At 35.5% G+C, this 25,404-nt stretch overlaps 1 protein-coding gene across 3 annotated transcripts in view; it reads right to left on the bottom strand.

Annotated features, from left to right (window-relative positions):
• LOC149572592 (uncharacterized) overlaps positions 1-25,404 on the bottom strand; it is a 321,499-nt gene that overhangs the window by 94,388 nt on the left and 201,707 nt on the right. The window lies entirely within an intron of this gene.

The raw sequence follows: 25,404 nt of genomic DNA, 5'->3' as shown, positions 1-25,404 counted from the left end.
ACATGAAAACTAGTTCTAGAGTCTTAAAGCCCACCAAAAAAAGGAGATAAATCAACACATTAGTAATCATTGCACAGATGCACAACCTCTATGAATCAAAATCCCTTAGCTCGATATTTTATTGTGTTGCTGTTCTGCATATTTTTCATATCAAGTCAATTTCTCAGGTCAAATACTTGTTATTCCTCATTTTATGAATATTTGCCAAATCCATGTTCCTCAAGTCATGTGTTATATTAATTATCTCTAGTTAGTGTCTTTATAGAGTGCATGAAAAAAGAATTTCAATGCATAAATTGAGAGAAAATGGATGAAAACTAGATTGATAAGCATGAAAAATAGATGTCTCAGAGTATTGATGTGTACAAACATGTTGTTTGCCCTTAAAAAGCAGCATTTAACATAGAAATGGTGCATCCAGATCATTGGAGCATTGTTGTAATGCCCCCTTTTTAGGCTATAGGAGATGAATAGAGGGTTGACTATCACATGAGTTCTAATAGATCAACAAGATGGTTAGGGGACTCATTTTGGGGGTCATAGAGCATTGCAAGGAAATTGTGAGCCATTATGAGCTTTTAGAAAAAATGGATGTCTTGGAGTATCGGTGTGTACAAATATGTTGTGTGCCCTTAAAAAGGAGCATTTAACATAGAAATGGTGCATCCAGACCATTGGAGCATTGTTGTAATGCCCCCTTTTTAGGCTATAGCAGATGAATAGAGGGTTGACTATCACATGATTTCTCATCGGTCAACAAGATGGTTAGGGGACTCATTTTGGGGGTCATAGAGAATTGCAAGGAAATTGTGAGCCATTATGAGCTTTTAGATAGCAGTCTACATTTTAGGAAGGTCTCTTATTTTTTAGGGATAACTAGAAGTTGACTAAATGACCAATCAAGGGACCATGGAGTAGAGCAAGAGCCTCTTGAGTAGTTTCTGGAGTTTGAAGTGAGGTTCCTATTTTTTGGGAGGGACTGTTAGTTAGCTTGTAGTGTTCAATTAGCATCAAATATCACAGTGCTTTAGACAAAATTCAAATTTTAGTTACAAATTGTATTTAATAAATAAAAAAAGAAATAATTAACTTTCCTATGTTGTGGATATAAATAAATAAATAATAAGTTAATATTACAATGACTTTATAATAGAATAAGACATAATAAAACATGCCCTTTTCCTAAGGCATATGAGCACAAGATGTTGTAATAAAGGGTAGAAAACATTATAATAATAAAATATAGTGTCTTAGGGGTTACTTTTTAAAGAATGACATTTTATTTAAAAAAACATAATGTGAAATCATCAAAACCCTAAAAGTGATGACCTAGGGTTTTGAACATTCTAGAAAAGGCATTAGGGGGGTCATTTTACACATTCCAAGTTATTCAAAATTTCACATTCAACATTGTGGAGAGTTCTATACAAGGTTTTCAAAAGATTAGAGGCTCAAGAACAAAAAATCTTGGGTTCTATCAAGTTTGGACGACACCCTAGCCCTAAGTCACAAGGTTCGAATTCGAATTCGAGTTCGACAACTATAAAATTCGAATGAAGTTCGGGAAAGAGTAACAATTCGAAAAAAAAATCGAATTAAATTTACCTTATACAATTTTAATTATTTTCTAGATGTATGTAATATATCTTATCAATTATCAAAATAGTAAAAATTGCTAAATAGATCTCACAACTTCATAAGCCTGATGAGGCATTTATTAAGTACAAAACATAAGAAACATGTGAAATCACAATAGCAAAGATATTTTTTTGTTGTGAAGGTACAATCAAAATTCAAGACTTCATAGCTTCAAGAAAGCTCAAAGTCATCAAGAGCACTTGGCTCAGATGGTGTAGCATCATCATCAGTATCACTACCCAATTCTTCCTCAAAAAAGTCAGCCTCATCTGCATCTGGTACTGCTATGTCTTCCAAAGTTTGTTGTTGTGAAGATGACTCATTTGTTGATTTGTTCATAAGCAATTTTAAATTGTTACGAACATAGACAAGATCTCCCAACTTTCCAGACAACAACTTGTTCCTCTTTTTGGAATGGATGTGGTCAAAGCAACTCCAATTTCTCTCACAAGCTGATGAACTTGCTCCTTGACTCAAAATTCGAATGGCAAATCGCTGAAGTTCAGAAGTTTCTGCCCCATAGCTCATCCACGATCTATAACTAGGTACCTCATCTCGTGTCATATCATATTTGGCTACTGCTATTCCAAACATCCCTTCCGCTTTTCTGTATTTCCAACATTGTTCTCTAATTAGAGATGCAATTGTTGGATCTGATTCAAATCTACTAATGGCTTCATAAAACCTTGCCATAATTTCAGCATCACCTTGTTTATCAATGTGAAACAGTTTAGGCTCCAAATAGCAAGCTGCTGCATGTAAAGGAGTGTGCATCATTTTCCATCTTGAATCAACAGTCTCCCATATCTCTATGTACTCTACTTCCACATTATTTAGTGCTCTCTGAATAGCTTCCTTGCAACGGTCCATGCTTTCATAAAGCATTCCAAGGCAAGGAGTGTCACCATCAACCATGCGGAGCACGTCAACAATTGGACTGCATATATTTAAAACCTTTGCCCCACTTTCCCAAAAGCTACTATTTAAAACAATTTGCTCTATCATCTTCCCCTTACCACTTTTTGAGAGAGTTGAATTTTCCCACTCATTGGAACAAATTACAGATCTTAAAGCCGCTTTCTCTTCAACCACTCTTCTCAAAGTGATATAAAATGAAGCAAATCTTGTATCACAAGGCCTCAACAACTCTCTAGATGCATGTTGCCTATAAAGGCTCAATGTGAGACGATGATTGCGTATGAAATTCGCAACTTCTCTTCCTCTATGAATTACTTCATGTATCCAAGGGAATTTTGCCAAATCATGAAGCAACAAATCCAAACAATGAGCTGCACATGGACTCCAATAAATTTCTGGGTACTTCTCTACAATCAGCTTGCCAGCTCCCACACAATTTGCTGCACTATCAGTAACCACTTGAACCACATTTGCAACCCCTACTTCAAGAATTGCTTCCTCTAATATCCGAAATATATATTTAGAAGTTTTTTTATGATTCATAGTGTCAATAACCTTCAAGAATACAACACCTTCAGGACAAGACACTAAAACATTAATCAATGGTCTTTGACGTATATCCGACCATCCATCACTCAATATAGTGCACCCTGTTGCCTTCCAAGAGGCTTTGACCACAGCTAATTTATCAGTCACTCTATCTTTTGACCTCTCTAAGAGAGTTGTTCTCAAAGCCTCAGAAGAAGGAGGTATGTACCCTTTGCCAAACTCTCCAGCCTTTTGAAATACAACACGATAAAGTGGATTTCTAGCTACATTGAAAGGAATTGCACTAGTATAGAATAGATCAGCTAGTAAATCATCAACTACTTGTTTCTCACATGGTTTCCAAAAGCTATTTAGAGTTCCGCTCTCTTTTGTTGCCTTTACAACCTGAGGTAGACATGAAGATGACGGTATAGTTGATGTGAATCTAGAGACGTCTTCAATTCGTTGTTTCTTTTGTGCCTTCTTCATCTTTTGAGCAATAGAAGACGAATGCTCTTTCTCTAAAATCGCCCTAAGCTCTTGGGTCACACCTGGACATGCAGTAAAACCCCCACCTTTACCTACTATAATACCAAGCAAGTGATCCATGACCCTTGTTAAACTTCCAGTAATAACTTTCGAACACAAGTGACACTGAGCTTTATTAGGACTGTTTTGAGTCACATGTTTCCACGCCTCCAAAGTTGATTTGTGGGGAGCCATATTACAATCTATAAAATTAAAAACAAAATAATATATTATTATTTCAAACTTTAAAACAAAATAATTCAATAAATAATTTAAAAATGTTAATTTAGAATTAAACATGTTAAAGTTCAACTTTTTACACTAATAATTATATTATTTAAAAATTGAAATATACATTTATTAAACATAATATAATATATCTATTTATTTATTAAATTATAATAAAAATTATAAAGTTACAAAGCAAAATAAAGTAAACATATTAATATATATCTAATCGACTCTAAACTGTAATATTTTAAAAGTTTTCCAAATTATGTTAATTACAAATTAATATATCACTATTTTAAGTCAATTTTAAAAAATAAATCAAATATTGAATTAACTATTACAAAATAGATTACAAAGAATTATAAAAGGATTAAATTGATTACAAAAATTATATAAAATGAAATAAAAAATTTATACAAATTATATTAATAAAAAACTATATACAAATTTTATATCTAAAAACTATATTAAAAAAAAAAAACTAAATATAAAATTAATACCTATTGAAAAGTAAAAACTTATCCATATTATTACAAAGTTACAAATCTACAAATAAAACTGTATCATATTATTACAAAGTCACAACTTGGAAACAACTATTGAAATTGCGAAAAATAAATATATCGCAGGCTTGCATTGGGTTCAGACAGGTTGCCTTGCGTTCACCCAGGTGGGCACGACAGAGCTAGGAGAGGGAAAACAGCGATAAAGGCAGGATGCAGGAGAGGAGTTAAATGCCGCTTCAACAAACTCTGCTCGAGACAAACATTTCAAAAAATGCAGCCTCAACAAACTCTTCTCATTTGCATTGGATTTTCTTCTCATTCGCATCAGATTTTATAGACATTTTTGCTCGACGATACCCTACAAACTCTGCCGATAATTTCTAAATTTACTTGATGAAGTCCGTTTTTGGCAATCGAATGAATGGCGGATTTTAACGAATTTTTAAGGCAAGTTTCAAATTCGGCAATATCCGAATATCAAGCTTGATATTCGCCGAATATTGTGACTTAGCCCTAACCTACAAGAAAGAAGGAATTCATTGTCTATATAGCTTATTAAAGCTATTGGTGCTTAAATTATTTTTAGTAATTCATTTTCACGAGATAGGGATTAGAATTCCACAATATAACATTGATTAGAAGATTTGCATGGAATGGAGATTTCTAGACAAGCCATATAGTACTAGGAAGCTTACATTAGCCTCGAGTAAGGGTATTTTGGCATGTGCTAGAGTTATGTACCTAACAACCTCCAAAACTATAGGTCATAGTAGCTAAAGGGTAGACTTGGGGATTTAGGAGCATTTTCCAAGAAGGAAAAAAATTACCTAGCTTCCATGCACACTAAGCAAGACTACAGCACTAGCGTCATAATTCGGTAGCAACACCAGGGCAATTTGGAGTCATTTTTTGAGGCTGCAACAAACCATTACACCTATCGCAAGTCCTATAAGTCATCAGAAATGCATTTTGGCAGCAGAATCAAAACTTGTCAATGTGATACACTTGCATATTCAATCAAATCTGCAATTATTAGCCAAGTACAATTTTCTTATAGTGTCCGTAGCAATCAATAAACAAATACTTAGTTTCAGATTTAAGTATTTTCTAATTGTAATTATTGTTCAAATTAGTTCATTATTCCTTGCATCTAAATTTGTCAAAAAATCCAAAAGATGAGAAGACAGCTAAGTTGCCAATTCGGGTTCGGGGACGGATTCAAGTTCAAGGTTTGGGTTCGTGGGTTCAGGCAAAAAAAAAATTCCCATTTGGGTTCGTGGGTGGGTTTGTGAGTATATATATATATATATGCAAAAAAATAAAAGAGAGAAACATGCATAGTTGTAAAACTAACTTACGAAGTCATTTCATAGTATGAATATATCAATGTTACTTGATCATTGATCAATGCCAAATGTCAAAGATAAGGGTTAAATACTCACTCATTAATCAATGTTAATATTGTAAAGAAAATCATACATTGAAATATTTAAAAAATGATATTTTAATGTAATCTGAAACACTTTTATGGCCCACAGTCCCAATTAGGGACCCTACCCGGACCCAGATCCGAACCCAAGCACGAATCTGAACCCAGACGAATCCAGATCCAAACCCAAGCTCCAAGATCCGAACTCGCTAACTAAGGAAAATAGTCCTAAAATACAAAAAAATGGGAAGTAGAAAAAAAAATATAGTTCACTAGCCAAAGACAAGTTTGCCAACCAAACTCAACATTAAATAGGACATGATCAATTGGATATGCCAACATGAATAGACAAATGATTGTTTCAAGCTTCAAATTGGAGACAAGCCAGTTAGCATTGTGCGCCTTCCAAGAATACACCAATTTTTGCAAAGGGTGTCAAATAACTGCTCCTAGACTTGGACCGGGCTCTAACTCAGTAAGGTCGAATTGACTCATGACTTGGCTATGACTCGGCAAAATGAAGAAATCCTTGAAATTTAAAGTTTTTAATGATGTAAAACTTGTTTTATGCACCCATTATTGAATAAAACTTAAAGATGCTATAACATAATCAAATAGAAGCTCATTTGTCACATACATACAAATGTAAATTGTAGCTGAAGGAAATAGAAAACATAGATATATTGAATTATAGATATTGTTTAATGTATGTAAAATCTTTGAAATCCATGACATCAAATGTTTCCAAATATGTGTGTGATTGTAAACAAAAGCAACTCTATGGCTTAAGCTTTAGCTCAATCTCAGCCTTAGAGAAGTCTATCTACCTCCTACAAAGGCATCTAAGGTAGGTCCTGGATGACTGAGTAGCCACTGTCTCCACCTATGAGGTGCCACAATGATCAACATAAACTATGAGGGTGCTAATATCAAATTGTGTTCTATCCTAATCTTCCATAGCTACAACCTTAGCCTTTATCCATGTCTGATCAATCCACTCATGGTCCACCTCACTAAAGATGGGATCAATAGACTAGGTGAGCCACGCAGACTGTACATCAATCTTCGCTAGAGCAATTGGAGAGGAGTTAGTGTCCAAAATTTGTTTGGTCCTAAAATAGATCTTGTAATGAGCAAAGACAAGATCATTCAACCTCTCTACAGATAATTTATTACGTCTCTTAGAGTGGATGTGCTCAAACATGGAACAATTGCACTCACATCAAAAAGTGTTGTTTGGCTGACTTAAAATACAAACAGCATTTTTTTGAAGGTTTAGGGTTGAGGGCCCAAATATTTGCTACCATCTTTCTAAAATTAGAAAATAAAATTTTAGTCTCATTTACAACTTTAAGGCTAAATTACAAAATCAATAATTAAAATGCATAGCTTATAAGCCAAAACTTAAGAATATATTTCAACTTGGCTACAATTCTGCTTGAGCATTTGTGCACAGCTTGCTTGAGAAAATCACCCCTTCATTATTATATTTATCTAGGACAATCTCTGTGCTTGAGGTTGTACCATCACTAAACATCTTTTGTACCACTATATGTAGGCCACTAAGAACCTCCTCATCTGCCTTGAAGTCAGCACAAAAAAGAAACACCGGATTGGGGTAATAAGTTTGTTAGAAATAATAAAATCGAAATGAACTAACAAATAAAGAATTATAAATTAATCCAAGAGAATTTGTGATGAATATAATTACCATAATTTACAAGAGCTTCCCAAGATCAACACAATAATGAAGACAAAGATTTTGAAAGGGGAAAGCAAAGAAAACCCCTTGTGAATTATATGAATGAGGCAAGTGCCTAAGAATGAAGAGAGAGAGAGAGAAGGAGATAAGTGGAGCCAAAGACCTCATTATATGAACTACATCGTGATTGTGTGTTTAGAATGAGAGAGAAGCATCTCTTATAAAGAGATGAGAAGAGGAGCTATTTGTAACTCCCAAGTGAATGATTGCCACATTCATAAGTGTGTGCTTGACAAGTGTCATAATCCTCTTAAGGAGGAATAAACTATTTTCCTTAATAAAGGAATTAAAAAAGACTTGTCCTCATATGTGGACTAGAGGACAAACAACTTAAGGGATACCTTGGTTTATCCCATTTAATAGACACAACCAAGGAAAGATTATAAATTCTAACACCCCCCTTTGATCTTTACTTGGGGAAATTACATCAAAGGGTATTAAACCCAAATTTTACAATGATATGCTAAATAGCAGCAACTTGAGCTTTGAGAATGTCTTCAATTATGCGAAAGGTCTCTTGTGAGTGTAGGTAGATTTTGGTAGAGCCAAGTGGATAGGTCATTTAAGTACAACAAATCTTGTATGTGTTGGATGGATTACCTGAAAAACATAGACACAAGAAACAAGACAACTATCCACAAGAAGTATTTCATCTTATATGCAAATTAGAAATCCTTTTGAATAAGGATAATAAAACTCTCATAGAGAAACAATGAGGAAAATAAAACATGTTACCACAAAACAATGGAGATAACCTAATATCAAAATGAAGTATATGCTCAAAATATTATCAAAAAGTTTGATCAGTATTCTCATGAAAGGTATATTATACTAATGTGCTAATGACCACAGAAAAGGCCAACTAATGATACAGGCATCAACATTGCATCAATCACATGGATATAGACAGTCCACTTAATGAATCATCCCACTGCAAGTTAATGGATGATCAAACCATAACATGCATGACTCATGATCTAAGCAATAAAGTATGCAGATCATTATCACATTAATATATGAAAATAAAGTTAAAAAAAGAGACATGTTGATCAAATTAGTATTATCATGATTTTTGTTAGGATACTGAAACAAATGGATTATGAGGATTTAACAACATATTGCCTCCAAATTGGATCAAATCATCTGAATTTGGAGGGAAACTCCAATAATAACATCCTCTTCATTGAGGAACAAGATGGAACAACATGGAGAGAAACTCCATAAAAAATGCCAATCTTTCAAAATAGAACAAATAGAATCAAATGGAGGGAAACTCCATATAAATATCAATCTTTCAAAGTGGAACCAATAGAACCAAATGGAGGGAAACTCCATAAAGATATTATCCTATCAAAGTGGAACAGATAGGATCAAATGGAGGGAAACTCCATATAAAATGAGTGCACACCAATATAGGATGGAGGGATACTCCATGGGCCAGATAAGGAAACTATGTATCAGTTATACTGAGGGGACCTACATAGTTAACTTTGAAAAATATGGCTCCCTATGCAACTCAAATAAATCATGTAGATCAATGGTATAAAACCATAAAATGCCAACATGGGCATAGAGCAATGCTATAAAAGCATGCAACCATGTGTATGTTAAAATATCACAATGAAGGCAAATGTGTAAGATAACTCATAATCCATTTAAGGTATCCAAGGAAGATCAATGGAAAAAATAAACAAAGTATGGATATCAGGTCTAAACTCGTTTGAGAGTAAACTTGAGTACTTAATTCATTTTGTGAAGGTATATATCAATTTATGAATCATAATAGTCATAAATAAAATTATATATTTATCTGGGTATATATGTGTGCACCCATATATACTTAAATAAATATATGATAAGTCACAATATTTACCTTTAAAAAGCATTGATAGGATCCTTCTATAAAAAATATATATCAAATAGAATGAATATTTTGAATAAAGACAAAATGTCTTAAATAGTAATTTTTGATAAATTAAAATAACGAAATCTATCACAATGCATGATCATTAGGAATGACTGCCAAAGCAAATAGAGTACTCTTTTTTGTTAAAGAATAACATAACCGAATTTTCAAAATGATAAAAGCCAAAAAAGCATATTAATATGAACAACTAAAAAAATGATTTTGTGTATACATGAACAGAGACGTTAAAGCAATGATAGAAGTTTAGCAGTTACAAAGGAATATAACTAGAATAGACAGTTGCAAGTAAGATAAAAAGGAATCCCCTAACATGCATTGGGCAGTCAACAGTGTAATCGAATAGAAAAGAAAAGAAAACTTCTATAAGTTGCAAACAAAGAGAATGGAGTTGAGAGAAGCATTTAGAGTCTTACTCAAAAACTTTAGTCGAGCTAATTCTAGGTGAAGGTAAAGCATATGAAAGTAGAGAATGCAAAAGTATATTTTTGTCATGAAAAAAAAACACTTATATTTCTTATGTAATTTTAATGTAGGTTGCAGAGAGGAAATGGATCACCAAGTACTAAATCTCTAAGTGATGATTCCCATTTTAAAATGGGAATTTCCATTGGAGTCAACATACTTGAGGAGAGATTTTGATGAACTATTTCAGGCAATGCCAAGAGAGGTGGAGCATGCAATAAGGAGCATAATAGGAGATGGGGTGTTGAGGCCAAGGGCACCATGACCTATCTATTAGACTCGAGTATTGTCCATATTGTACTCAAACATATATGATATGTTACCTGAGTACAAGATGTTGATGAAGATCCAAGAGATCTGTATTAATCCTTCTTTTGTGAATGCAGCCATATTGGATGAAGCAATCAGTGGTTATATGTTGCATGGTTCAAAGGCATGGGTGGGAGGAATTATTCCCATCAAGAAGCTTGATAAGGATATGGTACAAATGACCCTTTTGGATACTATGAGGATAGGGTTGCGGCTAAGGAATCGCATGTATTTTGAAAGGGAAATAATTCATATTGCAAGGCTCCTACCAACAGATATGGTGGCTAGGGCATATGCATTATTTGATGCAATCTTAGTGGTGGTCCGATACTGTGAAAGTCGAAGGGTACGTCCTCAAATGAGGGCCTCTTCTGGGGATGACAACATAGGGATTATAGTGGAGTCAGTGGATTCTACTAATCAGGAGTAGGGGTTTGGGTCAAGAGGAGAGGGTTACAAAGGTTAGGCATGCAATAGGTTTAGGTTTAATTATGATAGGAGAGGGAAGAATAAAAATATATATTTATGTACTGATTTTATTTGAAATAGAATTACTGAATTCAGTTTAACATAGGAAAAGATGTTTTAACGTTATTAACAACTTTCTCTTATTAGCAATGATTTCTCTTTATCAGGCAACACTGCAAATGAAAGAATTGGTTATGATAACTATTCTTCCTCGTGATATTATGAATAGTATTCTAAAAATTAATCTTCAGTTAAAATAACTTGTCAGAGAATAAGTTAAAAAATAGATGTTGTTGCAAGTGAATAATAATGCAGACCTGCAAGAAAACGTTAGAGGAATGATTCTTCTATAATGCGAAGAAAAAAAATTGGTAAAGAACAATTATTATTATTAAGGAATCTACAAATATCCTTTAAAGGAAACCTTTTAAAAAAACTTGAAGTCAGTACGTATCTAAATATGAATAAGGGCCAAACGTACAAGTTATAAATGAATTTTATAACTCGCAACGTAATATTTTATAACTTAAAAAAAAAATTAAACTAAAGTAAATAACCAAACTTATAAATTATAAATTAATTTTATAACTTATAAGTTATAACCGAATTTTACGACTTGTGAATATAGAATCCTAAATAATGTTTTTGAAATAGTTCAAAATATGAGAATGTCAAAGGTAAAGTTATAAATCAATTTTATAACTTACACTATGACCACTCTAAGAGGCTAAAAATAAAGCTTTATTAATAAAGTAATAAATAAAATGTCATTTTAAATTTCTGTTATGGTTCAAAGCTTAAATCATTATAGCAAGCCTAACCATTGTTAATGACAAAAAAAAACTTTTTAAAAAAACAACACTCTATTAAAAAAAGTAAAACTTTATATTAAACCTTAAAAAATATATATATTAAACTTTGCTTTGAATAAAAAGACTTATAAAAGGTTAACTAAAATCTAAGAAAAAGTGAAAAAAAAACCAAGCTACTCATATTTTGGCCTTGCATGTAGGATGAGCAGTAACGAAAGGAGGATGCAGTGAAAAAAAAAGGAAAGGCATTTAAAAGAAAGGAGCCCAAGGTAAAGACAATTGTTTCAGATTCGTCTGATCAACATCCTTGAGGGATGAAAGAAAGGGGATATGCGTCAACCTTTGCTTGCATTTCGGCTTTTTATTTTGCTAGCATAGAAGAAACTCCTAGATCTGTTACTATGCAGCAACAGTTTTTTAGTGTAGTGAGAGAGGAAACATATATTCAGAAAATTTGAATCAGAATTGTCTGTGTAGTTGTCGGAGATGGCGGTCAATGAATGGATTAATGGGTACTTGGAAGCCATTTTGGATGGACACACAAACGGTACTAGTAATGAGGGTGGTCAGTTGGTTGAAGAAGAGCCTGAGTGTGGTTCAGTTTCCCAAGGGTTAACTTTTAATCCCGCGAGATATTTTATCGATGAAGTTGTTAATGGTACTGATGAGGTCGATATTCATCACTTCTGGGTCAAGGTAACAGCGACGAAAAAACACAAAGGAGCGGAACAGGAGACTTGAGAATCTGAGTTGGAGAAAATGGCATGTCAGCCACATTGCCAAGAATCAGCTCACGCACATAGCTAAAAAAAACAGCTCATGTAGGAGAGGTAACAAACAAAAAACAACAAGGACTTATGAAAGAAAATGCAAACCAAAAGAAACAAACATTAATTTCAAAAGGAAATGCAATGCAAAGAGAAAAAAATGCAACCAAAGAAGGAATCAACTAATTAAATAGTCAAACTTGAAGAAGGAGAAAAAACAGGAGGATAGAAGGAAAGATCTAAAAAAAAACTAGAAAGGTAATAGTAAAAGGTAAGATCATATTAGAAAAAGTTCAGACTTACTAAAAAATATAATATTAAGATTTAAATAATTCAAAAAAGAGAATAAAATATATATTTATAAAAAAAATGAATATGATTTATTTAATTGAAGTTAATAAGAATAAAATCATAAATATGATTTGAAAATAATAAATATTGTTGAGAATTTCTAAAAAGAATATAGATATTAAATATTTGATTTTATTTTAAATAGATGAGAGAAAATAATAATTTAAAAAATAATAATAATATGATTAGAAGTAAATCTAATCGACTATAATGTAAGTCCTAATTAACATTAACTAATATAATATAAGTGTTCCCTACAATCAAATGTTAGGGAAATAATAATGTAATTTTTAAAATTAAAAAAAATATTAAACTCAAATTAATAAATGCTACTAAGAGTAAAGAAAATAATTTTTAAATAGAGTTACCGAGGTCGAAGTAAGGTGAGCTCCAATCCAACATCACAAAACTCAAAACAAGGATTAGTTTGCTCTGATACCATGTTAGAAATAATAAAATCGAAATGAACTAAAACATAAAGAATTATAAATTAATCCAAGAGAATTTGTGATCAATATAATTGTAAGGGGCTGGTGATTCGTGATATGAGACCTTGAGGCCGGATGGGCCTGTGCTACAAAGCTGGGTGCACACAGGTGTGGTGTAGGCAGACGTGGGTCTAGCCGAGGTGTAAATGGGACTATGTCGTGTGCTGGGCAGACATGGTTGTGGTGTAGGATCTTGTCCGGGACATGATCCGAGGTGTAGCCTTGGGGTTGTGTTGCGAGTGGTTCCCCTCCAACATAGTTGTGGTGTAGGCACGGTGTTGGATCCGAGCCGAGGTGTGATCTTGGGGCTGTGCTACGAGATGTTCCCTCTAGCATAGTTGTGGTGTAGGCGAGGCGTGGAGCCGAGCTGAGGTGTATCCGCGGAGGGTAAGTGCCGGTGTGCATGAAGGATGGCTTGGAGAGTCCATCTCCCTCGAGAGGGTCGAAGCAGAGTAGTCCCTCCCTCTGGTCTCCGGGAGACAGAGGTGACGCGAAGTCTTTAGGAGCAATGAAGTGTTGCTTCGCCGTTACGCAACGTGGTGAGGTTTGGTGTTATGACAAAGGTCCTTGTCTTAGTGTAGCAAAGAAGCTGGACCAATGTTGACAGCCTTTCCCCTTGAGGTTGTCCGGTGTCCGAAAGCTAGGGAAGTGGTTTTCCTAGTCCTGCGGTAGGAGGCAATATGGTTTGTCCGAGTAGGAGCATTGTAGGCTTGAGGTTAGCTGTGTGGGAATGGTGTCATTGCACTGGATGGCTAAGTGGTGCGGTATCGGTTGGGTGTGGCCTTGGGCGCACATCCTAGGTGCTTGGTTGCATGGGTTTGCATTGAGGTAGGATCTCAGAGACCGTGGTGGTCAAGTATGGCAAGCGAGATGTAGAGTCTCGGAATCGTGCCAAGGAGATGCCGAGTCAAGTGGGCGGATCTGTGTCAAGTATCCGAAGGGGTAGTCGTTGGGCGTGACTCAAGGAGGTGAGTCATGATGGAAGGCTAGGAACAAAGGCTTGTGGTGCATGAGTGAAACGGGTGAAGCAGATGGGTGAAGTGGTTCAGAGGTGAAGCTACAGAGTGTTCACCGAGTTGGTTCAACCTGCCAGCGTCCCACAGGGTAGGTGGATCATGGAGCTAGGGTGTGGAACTCAAGTAGGTTGTGCAACGCAAAGGGATCCGTGGATTGAGCATGAGACGGCATGGATGCATGGAGGGTTGGTTTGAGTGCATTGGGTGTACGAGGACTTGAGGTTCACCAACAAGGGCATGTAGACATAAACTGGGGTGTCGAAGCAGTTGGGGCTCATGGTGGGGATCCAGAGTTGGCTAAGGTTGACGGTTGTTCCGTGGGGAGCAAGGGTTGGGCTTCCGTGGGCTCTATGGGGAGCTAGGGAGACTAACAAGTGATGGAGTGCCGTGGAGGCATGTTCATGTTAATGATTGGACTGGAGGACTCTATGAAGTTCAGAGAGGTGCCATAAGGATGCCGAGTATACCATGGAGGTGTGCGTATGAGCCAGGAAGTTCAGAGAGGTACCGTGGAGGTGTCGAGTATGCACAGGGTGTATGCGTATTGAGCTATAAGGTTCAGAGAGATGTCAAGATGGTGTTGAGTATGCTTTGGAAGCATATGCATGAGCTAGGTAGTACTCTTGGGGGTCCAAGTCAGCCAGTGTGGATGCAGTGTTCAGCAAGAGAACCTAGGAGGTTCTCGATGCAAGGTTGCAGTGGTGCAGCGTTGGGCTCGGGGAGTCAGGTGAGTTGAACATGAGGAGCTCTGGGAGCTCGATGCATTCCCAAGAGTGGCAAGATGATCATAGGGGATCATGATGTGGTCAAGAGACTCGTGGGAGTTGAGATCACCTATGTGGCCGATGTCAGAGTAAGGTGGGCTTATGGGAGTCGCCGAGGCGAAGATATCACAAGGGCTAAGTCGGGGTTCAACGCTGAGGTTGAACAGGGGTAGAGCCAGAGGCTCGAGGATGCATGCGTGGAGCACCGAAGGAAAAGAACCAGGAGTAGGATGGTTCGGCATGCGCTTCTATTCCGCGGGAGTGTATGTTTAGGCAGTCAGATGCATGGGCATTTGATGAAGACAGGGAGGCGTAGTCTGGGTGAACGAAAATGGTCGCATCTTATGGTGGATCAGAAGTAGGGATCGCCAGTGCCGCGCGTGGTTTGGAGATTCTCAAGGAGAAGGCTTAACCTGGGCATAAGCATAAAATCCAGCCCCGTGACAATAATTACCATAATTTACAAGAGCTTCCCAAGATCAACACAATAATGGAGACAAAGATTTTGAAAGGTGAAAGCAAAGAAAAACCCTTGTGAATTATATGAATGAGGCAAGTGCCTAAGAATGAAGAGAGAGAGAAGGAGATAAGTGGAGCCAAAGAGCTTGTTACATGAACTACATCGTAATTGTGTGTTTAGAATGAGAGAGAAGCATCTCTTATAAAGAGATGAGAAGAGGAGTTATTTGTAACTCCCAGGTGAATGATTACCACATTCATAAGTGTGTGCTTGACAAGTGTCATAATCCTCTTTAGGAGGAATAAACTATTTTCCTTAATAAAGGAATTAAAAAAGACGTGTCCTCACATGTGGACTAGAGGACAAACAACTTAAAGGATACCTTGGTTTACCCCATTGAATAGATACAACCAGGGAAAGATTATAAATTCTAACAAAGTTGCTGCATGGATGGGCCGTGAAGCTACTTTTCCATTTCCTATCTGCAATCTCCAAATGGGGCCATCCTTATCCTCAACTCATGTATGTATGGATCTAATGGCCTCCTAGGCACCCTATTTATTCCCTCATATATAGCCCACAGAGGGTTTCTCCCCATCAACAACTTGTAAGAGAACTATTTGGACGTCAGTAACCTACACATAATGTTAAACAAAAGCAGTAAGTCACAAATTAAATAAAAAATAAGCAAAATTGCAAAGTTGCAAACAATAAAAAAACACACAACTTAAAAGTAAACTACTGAATTGCAAAATACCCAATGTTAAATTGTAATAAATTTACCTCTACAACTTCTTAACAAGTGGTCTAAAAACTTGGCTCATTAAAAATGCAATTTACCACATTTATCCCTGTAGTAGTTATAGCATAGGATGAGGACGTCTACTCCTCACCAACAAACATGTACCTCAAAGATGCCTTTGATTTCAGCAAGGATTATAGTGTAAAGAAATTTGAGGCAAACCTTATGATACTAGGATGAGCCAACTCCTTTTACCCCATGTATTGCCTCAAAATGCTAAGGACCAATGCATGATTGTCTATAAACTTATAAAAATTTATGGCCCTTTCAATACATGATTTCACCCACTCAAGCTTACCAACATCCTCCAACATGAGGTCAACGCAATGGGGTGCAAATGGAGACCAGTTTATTTTGAGTGGCTCTCTATAAAAAGATTAACTACAATAATTAATTAATAAGAAATTTATGTGTTATGAAAATTTTAACTAAATTCATAGATGCCTCTCCATTAAAACTTGAAAAGTTAGAAGTTTATTTGTTACAACATAACTTGTTATAATATTTGTCACCACTTGCACCACATTTTCTTCCTCCAACTCTTCCATGACTTCCTCAACAACCTCACATAAAAATGTGGCATTTCTCACATGTGAGGAAGCATCAATAGACTTCAAGAACAAAGTGGAGCTTGAAAATAGAGAAAAATAATTATCATGGATCATGGATCAATAAACAAATCAAAATAAACTTATTCAATGCATTTAGGAAAGTAGAGTGACCAATCACATCCACAAGAAACATGAAAACTCAAGAATGTTCTATTCCTCATCCATTTAATGATCTGTTATAATGATGCGACCCCTTTGGCTTCAAGATAGTCAATGCTCGTCTAGTTCAACTTTCATATCCTCAACCATTTCTAACAAGAGGGGGCCACTTTGCTTAGCATCAACAAGGGCTTTAAACCCTGCACCACATTTGGTTACGACATCTACCATGTCTTGCCAATAAGGAGACCTGTCACAAATAGATTATAGTTAAAACATTAGAAAAAATAAGGTTCAACTTCAATGTTTCAAATTCAAACCATAAAACGATATCAAATCCAAGAGAATTACCAAGCTGCAACAAATGGAATGTTGCAAAAGTATCAAAATTTGTAAATTTATGTTTTTTGCAACATCATGAATCTCCTTATAATACATAGAATGTTGCATAAGCAAAACTTGCAAATTTTTTTCTCAACATTGCAAATTCTCTTATTCCAACCCATGCTCTCAAGTGAGGGTTATGTACCAGGAGTACTATGTCACAACAAAAAATTATCCAACTTCAATCTCTGCACTTTAGGACCAAAAGGTAACAATGTCACTACCATAAGCAGAAACACTAGCACTAGCAAAAGCACTAGGATGAAAGGGAGGCTTGGTAGAACTATCCAATACAGCCTGCAGATGTGGATGAGTGGGAGCCAATAGCATGTAACTTGTCCATCTGCCTCTTCCTACTATCTTCTTATGCATGTGTTCTAACTAGAAATAATGGAAACATTTTGCCTTCGCTAACTCAATATCATGGCCAAGTATGCTGAGAATATGGTAGTTAAATCTATTGATGCCACAAAAAATAATTTCTTTACAGAAGAAACATTTTGTTTGCTAGGAAAAATCTTCAATATATTTTCAAGCCTTGTCCTTTTTAGGCATTGTAAAAAATGAATGTTTTTAAAATTTGAAGGTTGTTGCAATAGGAAAATTTTAATAAGTTACCAATATAAACCTAAGTTAGAATATTTAATCCCCAAACCCTAAATTTGCTAGTTGGTTCATCAGTCATTCGAATTCAGTTCAAATTCAATCCAAAGTTGGCATCAGACTATGTTCGATCAAAAATTTTTGTGAAGTACCCTAGTCGACTTTTGGTAATTCCAATGAATGTGGAAAATATAAAACAAATCCAAAGCAATTGAGAAGCGAATCACCAACTGTGAAGATTTTATAATTGTTTGCAGCCAGTCAAAGCTTTGCAATTGATGAACTTTGAAGATACAATGCTATCAAAATTAGAGCCATCGATAGAGAAAACAAAAGGTTTTAAAAGCCTATGTTCGTCAGCTTGTATATTTAGTTATTTTACCTCAATGAGTGCTACAGTTTCCTTAATGATATTGTGTCCTATCAAGAGTTCCTATGTCAACACAAAATAGAAAGAATGGTTACTTTTCATCGATAATTAGATGGTGTATGTGTGTCCATGTTGGAGGAGGTTGGTGCCAATTGTAACAAAACACAACAACCTAGTCTACAGTTTGCCAACCCATTGGGCTTCATAAATGATCAATCTTTAATTATGATAGCACACGATCAACCTCGCAAGATGAACACCATTGTTTGGAACATTCACGACACTTGCACAACCTTATAGGATGAACAACATTCTCTGGAGCATTCACGACACGTGCACAACCTGACAAATATATTCAAATAACTAAAATATCTTTAATATTATAATATATTTAAAACTTGTACAATATCTTTAAAACTTTTAAGTTTAAATTTTTTTTTAAAACTGAAATTACAAGTGTGGAAGATTTTTTCCATATTTATAATATTGAATTGGATTCATCAATAAATAGGTTTCTATTCTCTTTTCTTTTATAAGATTGTTTGGAGCGGACTCAACATAGTGGTGTATAGACTAAATTGTTATGGCATATTTTTACTCATAATTTCTTTAAACAAAAAATCTTGTATAGACGAGCCCAAAATGAACCCGAACCCAACCCTCATCTCGAACCCACATCTGTATCAGAATCTGAACCGGCAACTTAGATATAAACTGATAGAAAAAAGGGGTGACCCTACATTTTTTAATAAAAAAATTTAAATACACGTTTAAATTTTTTTCTAAAAAAATGTAAGATTAGCACTTTTCTATTATTCGATTTCTCTCATCGAAGTATGCAATTCATATTTTAATAGAAAACATTGAAGATTTGGTAAGTTAAACTGAAAAAAAAAAAATTAACAATTAAATGAAAAATCCATTAACATACCAAACAAATACGACAAAATTTACAAAGTTTAAAACTTACCTCTTACAAAAGAATTGATAAGTCTTGCTATGGCCTCCCCAATGTGATTTATTTCTCTCATAGCTAACAATTAGATGAGATTTAGGGTAAAATGAAAAAGAAATACAAAAAATATGTTTTCTGAATTGCAAAATTGCTGGTTGTCGTCGCAAGTTATCCAGCTTGAGCTCTACGATTTTTTCCATAAATTTCCAACTCACCAAGTCATGCAAGTTATGAGTAAAACTTGCCAAGTCAAGCTATCAAGTCAACAAAACTCGTCAAGGCTTCCTCCGCTCACCAACTCACCAAATTCACATGACTCGTGGCAAGTTAAGATTCTCTGCATCAAATGCCTAGGCTACTACAAAATAAAGAAAGATCAAAGTTTACTTCAAAACATTAAAAGTGCCACTTAGTCACCACATTTACTCCTTTGTGAATGAAGGAAAAATCTTGAGAAAGTGCACAAGTACCACTGAACACAAAAGCATTCTTAGACAAAACATTGCCAAAAAATGTTTGAAAGAAGAAAGGGGATCAAAATGTTGAAACAACGCACTTAATGGAGGTCAAGTTTTGATGCAAGAATTATAAGTGACTATTCAAATCTTAAGTGCATCCAATCAAATGTCATATTTTGTCAAACATGAAAAAAGCTGAAATGTCTTCAAACTTGTGCTTGTTTAATAAAGAATTTCAAAAACACTAAAAATGGGAGTACATGTCCTTTATGGATTAGAGTTTGGTCATTTATTCCATTCAAACACAAATTTTTTCAATGAATTCCATTGGAGGAAGGGTGTTAGAAAATGTTTTCCAGAGTTGTTCCTTTACTTGGCTCTAGCAGCAAAAGGTTTTTGTGTCATTTTCAGCAGAGTATTAGCTGGGCATACTCAGTTTTCAGCATTTACAGTCTGTAGAAAACTTGTTGCAGGTTTCACAGGTTATCACACACAAGTTCACTAGATATTGTCTAGGTTTGGTACAACTGGGTATGGAAATAGAATATATGTAAAATTATATATTATATAAGAATAATTACTATGTATAATAGATTAACATTAAAAATATAGTAAGTATCATGATATATAATAAATGTTATATTATAAACCAATTATATTTAAGAAATAATATAGTTGGTTATGCATAAATATAGTGCATGAGTGTTTTCTCTAACTCAACTCATTCCCATGAAGTAGTCAAGTCACTTTAGTAAACATTAGATGTTGCAATAGCATAATATTGACAAGAAGCAAGGTTCTAAGATTTGTTTGGAGTCACTCGGAGTCATGGAGTCCAAGACTGGGTGAGTTCTCCCAAGTTCCCTAGGATCAAGCCTTAGATTCGTCGAGTCTCATTGGGTCTAGGAGAACTTGTTGAGTCTTTAAGAATTGGTAGACTTGTAGAGTTCTGCGCCTAAAACTCTGTCGCACTCAGCAAAAGGAAAAAGGAAAAAAATTAAAATTCAAGTCCTTTGACTTGACCAAAAGGTCATTACATGTTCCTCTCAACCCTAAAAACACATGGTTATTGTTTGCAATCACAAGAAAGGGAGGAAAAAGAGGCATTTGACCTAAAAATATTGAGACATTGAAGAGAAAACAAGAAAATTAATTGAAGAAAGACTGGATATGGTATATCCCTACATTCTGAAACCAATAATAAATTTTTATTAATTTTGACAAGGAGTTGGCTTACCTGGTCCCCTATACATAATCTCCATTTTTTTTTGTAACAAAAGCAATAAAGTTGTGATGATTGAGGAACTAGACAATAACCACGCCATCCATCCACCATGTAGATAACATGAATATGATATCATTTATAAGTGACCTAATAGATCACTTATAGATCTCACCATAGCATATTGACTATAAGAGGGACTAATGACATGATGATTGGTTGAAGCAACCCATCATGACATAATCACCTTCATAATATGCATTTCATTCAGATAGTGATCAAGGTGCATTCACACACTTTACATTCATACACCTATCACCTTGCATACATACATCCATGATAGATCATATCAGATTTACATTCTGCCATGCACATATGTACAACATCCATAAAACTGTCAAGCCTATGTATATAACAGTGGAATCATACTATCATACACATATGCATTCAGGTCAATGTAATATCTGCATTCACACAGTGTATATGACATTATCTTTCATATTATCAGATCGAGTTCGTAGTCACATCCACATATTGCATATTGTTACTGAGCCTTGTCTTTGCATAATCACATTACACCTGCATTTACAATATTTACTTAAATCGTGCCACAACCACCTTTACCATGTTATTATGTAAATCATATCATACTTGCTATTATAAATACTCAACATAGCATTATGGCATGATTACCATGATAATATGTTAAACAAACTGATTACCCTAATAATCATCTCATGATTATTATCGTAAAAATCCAATTAAGAAAGGTGTATCTTTACACACACCTCTTCATTTCACATCGAACATATATTATGATGATCATATCTTTTGATCAAGGCATGATTTGGAGAGAACTTATTTATTTGTATCCTATAAGGATTGCTTTGCAATAGAGCATATTGCCTTTGGCATTCATTTGGTGCAAGCATATAAAGCTACATTTAGAAACAACATCATCAAAGCATTTTGTTACTGTCATATCAGACACAACATATAAACACTATTTAGAGCATACAAGAATAGATATATCACAGACGACATGTATAAATTGCATATTCTCAATCGCATATCAGATACAGCAAACAAAACAAGGTAATAAGATTTCCCTTAGTCATTGCACATAATTCCTTTATAAAACAAATATATCATTGTAAACTTGATTGTTCTGCAATCATCATAGTTACACCGCCTTCGAGGATGGGGAATAGGGGGAATAGGGGACTAGTTTCTGGTACAGGGGGATGATGGAGGGGGGGGGGGGGGGACCCAGGGGGTTGTATATACTGTACATATGGTACTTAAAATGTTAGTTATGAAAATATCTATTGTAATATAAGATATAAAAATGTTAAACAATGAATACTTAAATATTGCATTGAATTGGAACATTCAAAATAAATAGTCAAATCAGCAAATAGTTAACATCGGGACATCCCCCCATCCTCGACGAAGGTGGTGGAATCTGGTGGCACTGCTGGGGACGGGGGAATGGAGTCCCCAAGTCCTCAGTGCAAGAGGCGCATCCCTGTGTTACTATCACAATCATAATCAATTGTATATAAACTAAATTATTCTATGTATGCACTTGGAATTAAATAGCATATGTATTTAAAAATAAGCCTCAATAAGTGTAATGAACCCTGTTGGCTCACTCTAAATCTACGATGTAGAATTCTTATTCTTGTATTTTGGAAGTTTTTTTTTTTTTGTGCTTTTATGAGTTTTTTTTCGGGTTTTTTAAAAATATATAACAATTCTAGGAAATGCATAGAAATAATTACAAATCAACACCAACTTTAATTTCTATAATTCACTTTGCAACTATTTACAAATGCCAACTAAATGCAAATAAAGTTCTTGGACGTAGAACCTTTGATGATGCTTGAAATCACAATCTCCCTCTACTAAAACGCTGCCACCATAATTCAAATCGCAGCTCATAACCATGAAACACTGCTCCTAGGAATAGATCACAGCTTGGAATATTTCCCGTGTTGTGTAATGTCCCCATCTTCTTAGCCTCTCAGTAGAGTTCTTAGCCTTTACATTCTTTGGAGGTTAAGTCGAGAAATAAGGAGAGATTGATTAAATTAATTTCTTATAAAGTCATTGAATAAATTAAAATTAAAAAGTAACTTTATATTTAATTAATTTAATTAAAAGTGAGTAAAGCTAAATTAATTAATTAAAAGAGTCTTCTTGTTCGGGTTATATATTGATGAGCCTGAGGACTTCCTTCTTGATGGCTTGGCTTCATTTTGCGACCAGCAACAGCTTCTAGTTAACTTGGGTAAGACTTGGGTCATGATCTTTAATTGCTTAAAGACTTCTCATCTTCACTTCTTTTTTAGGGACACGCGATTGAGATCACTTCCTCTTATACATATCTAGGGGTTAAGTTCTTGAGACCACAATTTAGTATGAGACCGGCGATTCAGCCCAGAGTCAACAAGGGTATGGGTTCTCTTTCTTTTCTTGAGAAATAATGCCTTCGACATCACTTTCAGTAAACATCGTCCAAGTTATCTCTTGGACTCCCTTGTGCGGTCGACAATTCTTTATGGGTGTGTGGTTTGGGGCCCGTCTCTCCTTGGTTCTGATTGGGCCTCGATTGAGTGGGTTCAGACATTACTTTTGCAGCACATCATTAGATGTCATAGATTCATTCCTCATAGTATCATTCTTGCTAAGTTCAACGCTCATCCTTCCAGCATCGTGGCCATTTTTGACCTCATTTGGTTCCTCCATTGTCTGCATGGTTTTGCGGATCTAGTTGGTGAACAGAATCGATACTCCTACTTGGCATATCATTCTTCGATTACTAATGCGAGTTCTAAGTCTGGTTCTCGAGCCCACTACTAGTATGCACAAGCTTCTTTGTTGGGATCGATTGGGATTGATATTGACCGCCTCCCCCTTTCCCAATTCTCGTTGAATGCCCCTGCTCATCTTCTCCCCTCATGGAAGGAGTTAAATGAGCATGTCAGACTTGATATTTATAGACAGTACATTACCACTACCTGGGTTAACCCGCTTGGGGGGTTTACGTCCGAGGATGTCCTTTTATGCGGAACACTTCTTGGAGATCTCTTATGGGATTATTGTTTGTCCTAGCTACCTTTCTTGGTGGTGGTCTCACGCCCTGCATATCTCCCTCAGGTCCTTCATAGTTGGCTCTCACTGTCTTTGGGCTCAGACCGATCATCACATTGACAGTAGGGAGCAGATTTGTAAGCTGTGCACTTTGGATGAGATTGAGACAGAGACTCGCCTTATCTTCCATTGCCCTATCTACTATGAGATCAGAGGAAGATTTTTCTGTTTGTTCTAGGAATGTTTCTCTCTTTATGATTGTCTCAATTACTATGATCAGTGGTCTCTTGGACTTTATCTTCAAAAGGCCACTATGCTCCGTGATAGTATGCTACAATCACTACTTCCTCACCAAAATACTTCTACTCCACTCATTAGGGCCTTTTTCACACCCTTATCTCCTTTGTGTGGTGTGAAAAGATCATCTAGTTCTACCAACTCTTCTGATCATTCCAGAGTTGTCAAATCCCATACCAAGCATTTGCAGCAACGACACTCCTCTACGAGTTCCCAAAGACAGTACAGAGCTTCTACCCGTTGGTAGGCATATCCTTCTGTAACTGATTTCTTTCTGCCTAGAAAGGACTCCTAGTCTTCTTGCTTTATGTTTTTTTGTTTGCTTTATTTTCCGAACACCGTTGGGTGCTCCTGTTGTTGCTAGCATCATTGTTGTAATCCTCTAGTCTCATAGACCTTTTGGTGGTCTTTTATTGAACATTAGTATCATTATCTTGTCTTATCTTATCTAGATGGAGGAATTAAATATTATTTTATTTCTTCCTGAAGGAGGTCCACCTTTTGGAGCAAAAGAATAAATATGGAGGGAAGCCTCATTGTTGGACATCGAATGTGTTCTCGTCTACTTTACCTTATAATTGATGGAGCCAAGGGTTTCTGCAGTTGCTACATCGGTCATTGGGAACAAACCCTCTCATTGATTTGCATAATTGAGGTGGTGAAAGATCCTCCAAAGGGTTGCAGCTATTGGAGAGGACAAATCAGTCTTTTCGTTGTGCCGAATTTGTGGCCTAGAGCCAGATTTGTGAAGTAAGATTGAAAGAATAAGTCGGATACTGCTACAATATCGCTGCTCCAATGCCGTCGCTACAGTGTCGCCACTACTCCAGTAACTTGCTATAGAAAAATCTTGATTTCTTGAGTGGTTTCCAGGTTCCCATCCATTTCATTTTGTATTGCATGGAGGATAAATAAGAATATCTTAGAGCATGTGTAAGAATTTAGAAATCAATTGTGAAGTATTGTAATCTGATTTATGTCAGAGTTTACATCAGAATTTATTATAAGGGATTAGGATATCATTGAAAATCATAGAAGACGTTGCCCTAATGTCTTATTGTTGTAGGTGCATATTTTCTCATTTGTAGTCAATGCTTATATATATTTTTAAAACATACAAAAGTTTTGGATCTTTATTGTTGG

This window comes from Cupressus sempervirens, chromosome 2 (genome assembly GCF_028749045.1).
Source record: "Cupressus sempervirens isolate cs-2001-9-10 chromosome 2, ASM2874904v1, whole genome shotgun sequence".
NCBI classification, from domain to species: domain Eukaryota; kingdom Viridiplantae; phylum Streptophyta; class Pinopsida; order Cupressales; family Cupressaceae; genus Cupressus; species Cupressus sempervirens.
Note: the sequence above shows the minus strand (reverse complement) of the source record. Positions and strands in the feature narration are given on the sequence as shown.